Below are 5,000 nucleotides of genomic sequence, written 5' to 3' on the forward strand. Positions count from 1 at the left end.
AGTTGATTTAAAAAGAGAAACAACCAGAGAAACATCAGTGCCTCTACAGCTTGTCTGCTTTCTGAGGTGGGTGCACAGGAATTGCTACATGTTGAGGGTGTAAATAATGTCTTTTACCTCATCCGACTGCCATCAGCATGCCACTGAAGATCATATGTGAATTTTCATGAAGGCAGAGACGTCTCTTTGTGGAAACATGTTGCCACTCAGAAATGACCACACACAATTTTAAAGGGGCACTGTGTAGTTTTGGAGAAGAAATTAACAATATTAATGAGGTAATGAGAAAGACAGAAATATAGATTTAATATAGACATAACTGAATAAACAAGCTGTGAAAATAAGGTCCTAGATTACGGTTTGAAACTTCAAAGATGGGAGGGTCCGCCACACATAAACAAAGTAAAACAGTGCTCCTTTAATCAGAAGGAGTCTGGGGCCTCTATGGCCCCTGAACATCTGAGGGGGCTCACTTTACCCAGCTGCTAAAAGCTGTGTCATGAGATGTACAAATTGAGGATCACTAATGCAGTGCAATCAGATCTATATAGATATCACATAGACATACTTATCATAGACTCACACAGCATGAATATTTATCTGCATGTAATAAAGATTTGGCTTGTTCAGACCTGCTGATCTAAATCCTGACCTACACCTTACTGCAGTCCCTTAATGACTCATGAAGACAATAGACCATAACAATCAGCACTACCAGTCTACATGTCTCAGGGCTTCTCCTTCATTAAAAATGGTAGCAGACACAGGCTCCATTTACGCTGCCTTTTCAACAGGGTCACTCGGTGACTTTCACACAGACAGAGAGGAGAAATAACGGCACAGTATTACCACGTTGAAAAGGGCAGTGCTAAAGGGGCTATTGATTGCTCTTCCTTTTGTAATGGATGTGTTAAAAAACATATAGTGTAGATGCCACACAGCCAAGCATGGTTCCTGGGTATCTGGTACAGAGATAGATTCATGTGGACTTATGTTAACTGTTCTACAGGGCGAGCCCACCTCTGAATGTGGTCTGAGTGATCGGATCTTAAATGTATCCTTGATGCATCTTTCACACCTGTACTTACAGCTGTCTTCCTGTGATCGGACCACTCAGGACGGATGTTGATGAAGGTTCATAGTCATCCAGGTCGTGGTAATTCTAAGGGTTTAAAGCCTGCAGCTCCCCTCCAGTTAGTCAGAACTGAAGAAGCCTCATGGATGAGAGGTGAAATGTCTTCAAGAAGCTGAAACAGGTCCAGTTGCTTCCTTATAGCACTCATTAAAGACTCAGGACTGATGTTGATTGTCTGAACAGACTCTATGGATCAGTGTGTAAATGATCACAGTGGAGTCCTGAGCCATGTGTTCAAAAAGAGGCCTGTGTTACTAACTCAGCAGAGGTACTTTGTTTTAGTCGTGTGTATGAGGATGTTTGTATTTTTTCATTAACATGGAAGGACTTAAAGCATTTTTTATGTTTGTGTATGCTTGTTGGACTCAAGATTTAAAGGAATTTTAAGATCTTATGTATATATTTAATTTTTATCTTTAGTTTACATTAATATCACTAGAAGCACCAATATCCATAACAGCAACTGTGACACCTGCACGATCTGCATTACCTGTCTGTTCACCATCAGTCCCACTTTCTGCAGCTTCCCCCTTCATATTGACATGGTATACTTTGTAAGGGGTTTTCCAGGAGTCCATCATGTTAAAATGAAAAAAAAAGGAAAGTGTTTTTTCTCAAACTTGATCTTATTCTGAATAATCCAGCCATTGTGACTATTTGTCATTAACTTTTCATTATTTCCGCCAGTGAAGAGGCTTGAGTCCAACCTACAATGAATTTATCAGTCTCACCTATTCTACTCCAGCTTACTGCATCAGGATCTACTTCTAGGGCAACTTTGCTGACTAACCAAACTAGCTGCGTTTACTTTCAGTCATACATAAACCAGTGTTACATGATATACTGTATGTAAAACTGAAGTTTATTCAGAGAGCTTTAGAAAGCCTTCTAAAGCTCTCTGAATAAACTTCAGTTTTACATACAGTATATGCTTGCTCTTAAATCAGCTATGTAGTTTGCTGTAGCTCATGTTTCCCAAATCTCTACATTGGAGGTGGAGGTGGAGTCATAGTAGAAAGTGTAGATAACGTTACATGTCATGTCAGAGGAGACTGTACTCTCCAACTGAGTTTGGTTGAAGCCTTGAAATAAAATCACAAAGAAAATATTCTGTGATCAATCATAAATGTATATGCAGCTTTATACGGGGAGTGTGATTCCATGATTACCAAAATGATGTGTACTGTTCCAGATGAGCTGCTCTGAAACCTAATGGCAGACCTCTGGTTTCAGGCTCTGATGATTTACTTAAGCCTAGTTTGCGCTGTACTAGCTTTTGGTTACACCCAGCCTTTCCGAAACCCCGCTGTTCCGAACATAGACTTCAATTCATCGTAATGGCGGGGTTTCCCTTTTTTTCAAAGACCCCTCCATTCCGAAAAGTCTATTGGGGGAACCCTCCATTCCGAAACCCCCCACTCCGAACGGACACAATCAGAAAGGAAACGGAGGCTGCGCATTTATCCTTTTTTCCTTTGTGGGTTCAAACGGATCATGTGGCTGATTAACCGCAAAACAAGCGGCTTCAGCTGGACAAATGGCTATGTTGAATTGAAATTACTTTATCATGCTAAATATCCGAAATGTATGAAAATTGCTCAATGCGTCGTTGATACCGATCTTCGTGCATATTCAGACACAGCCTGATATGGGTTCTGAGCAAAGGAATGTCTGTTTTCTCCCCCGGTCTGTTGTCAGCAGGAGCTGGGTGAAGTGGGCTCAAGCCAGAGTTCAGCCGAGAGAGAAAAAATGTGTATTTCTTTTGCTCTGTGGGAGATCTCCCACAACAGAGTGGATGAGAAAGCAAGGGGGACAGATCTGCCCAGCAAACATCAGAACGCAGAGTGCAGCCTTTGTCTGTCACCTGGTTCAGCACCCTGGACAGCTGCCTGCGTAACTGGATGTGGGAATTTGATGCATTTGAAGCCGCGACATTTGGTCAGAAACGTCATATATAATAAACATTGTTTCGAGTCGTAAACAGTTCTGTAAGTGGAAGAAATAAGAATCAATTAGGCTATTAGTGTTAGTCCTTCTTCATATAAAGTTTGTGTTACAGTCGCACAGCTGGAGACCGCTAACAAAGTTAGAGACAAGAGAGACAATGTATGAAATCCCGCGAAATGATGTGCGGTCAATATGACCGCTTCTGGCTGAAATACGTAAACAAATCACATTTTCTTTTCCTTTTGTGTAATTTATATAAAAACTATTCTACATTAAAATACAGACACTTTTAAAAATGGTTAGAAGTCTGTAATGTTTGCATTTTGTTTACATCGCAGATTGATTACTTAATTGTGATAATGTTCAAAGTTATATTATTATTATTATTATTATTTACTGTGCTAGGTATTCTTTTCGTGGTTCTTAGTGCTTGGAGCAATATTGTTGTTGTGGCATTCTAAAGCGAATTTGAAATGAATTGAATTAATAAACCTTTAGATTATTGCCTATAGACTGTTAAGTGTTGTGTTTACAAATGAGCAATACATCCAGATTCTTGAGATTTGTATTGTCAATGGGAATTTAAATTTAAAATGTCAGGCGATGTTTTCTTCATGGAAATTATTTTTCGGGCAAACAATTATAAGAGAGAGAGGGAGCGCGGACGGGGGATCCGTTGTGTGACAGCGGAGCGGAGGGTCAGCAGCTGGATTTTGCACGCACGGTCAGTAGTATTAGTAGGTGTTTGAGGTTTATTACGTTTTGCGGACATATTACATTCAGTGTAATCATGTAACAGCCTTTGCGCCCTTGCCTTACAGCGCCTTTTGCGTGCGCACAGTTTGCGTGTGTAGGCCCGTGGTCATGATAATCCCCTCTATGGCTATAAGAGATGGATACACAATCAATTTCATTTAATGTTTATTGAATCAAAAATACATAGGTAGCCTATTGTCTTCTCTCTGCTTTTTTTTTTTTTTTCAAAAACAAACTGAGCAGCACTGCTCAATCCACATACCTTGTTAACCTTCCACAAAGACAAGTTATGTTAAAACTAACGACCAGAGGGGTCATTCCCCGGCAGATCGCACCCATGGGCCACAGTTTATTTCAGAGTTGTGCGAGTGCGGCTGGAAGTGGGGATTTCAGCACCACGGATAGTGCGTGTAAAAAGATTAGACACGTTAGAAACGTTTAATACATAATAAATGAAGATAGTGACATAGGCCTATTAGCAATAAAAAGCAATGAGTTGTGTGAGTGTGGACGGCAGTGTTTGATGTAGGAAGTAATGTAAACTTGAAAATCAATTTCGGAACAGCGGTGTTTTGAGGGGAGGGTCGGAACAGCGGTGTGTCGGAGTGGGTGTGTTTCGGAATGCTGGGGTTTCGCAATGGAGGGGTGTCGGAATGTCACTGCGCACCCCTACAACTGAAAAAAAATGATTTTTTGGCACTGTAATTATCATTTCAATTGTCTATATAAATTCTACAAAAATATATGAATTCAGTGCTTTTACTTTAAAATAGCAGTTTTCATGTAGTGCATTACTTGGTGATTGTTTGTAATTATGTGTCCTCAGTTTTGTATGTAAATTGAATCCTTCGATCCAAGTAATATTCACTAGACCAGTTCATTGGCTTAATTAGTTGATATTTCCAAGTAAAATGTAATTGAGTGACATCAGTGAATCTGGCAACCTCCTCTGCATTCGGAGCATGACGTCAAAGCCCCTCCCCACACATTTGAGCGGTCTTTCGTCAGACACGTAACCTCCATGGACCACATTTCAACCAGGTTGGCGACTTTGTTGACTGAGACGGGAAGAAGGTTAATATGGAACCATGAATGTAAGTTGTAAGCGAAACAAACGTTGTATGTTCCTGTTGGCTCACCTACTTCAGTTAGTTTCTCCGCA

The 5,000-nt window shown here is 40.4% G+C and overlaps 1 protein-coding gene across 1 annotated transcript in view; it reads left to right on the top strand.

Moving 5' to 3' along the window:
- The window catches only part of LOC115589374 (uncharacterized), a 23,708-nt gene that overhangs the window by 8,874 nt on the left and 9,834 nt on the right, over nt 1-5,000 (top strand). The gene's annotated exons all lie outside the window — the stretch shown is intronic.

Source organism: Sparus aurata, chromosome 10, assembly GCF_900880675.1.
Source record: "Sparus aurata chromosome 10, fSpaAur1.1, whole genome shotgun sequence".
NCBI classification, from domain to species: Eukaryota; Metazoa; Chordata; class Actinopteri; order Spariformes; family Sparidae; genus Sparus; species Sparus aurata.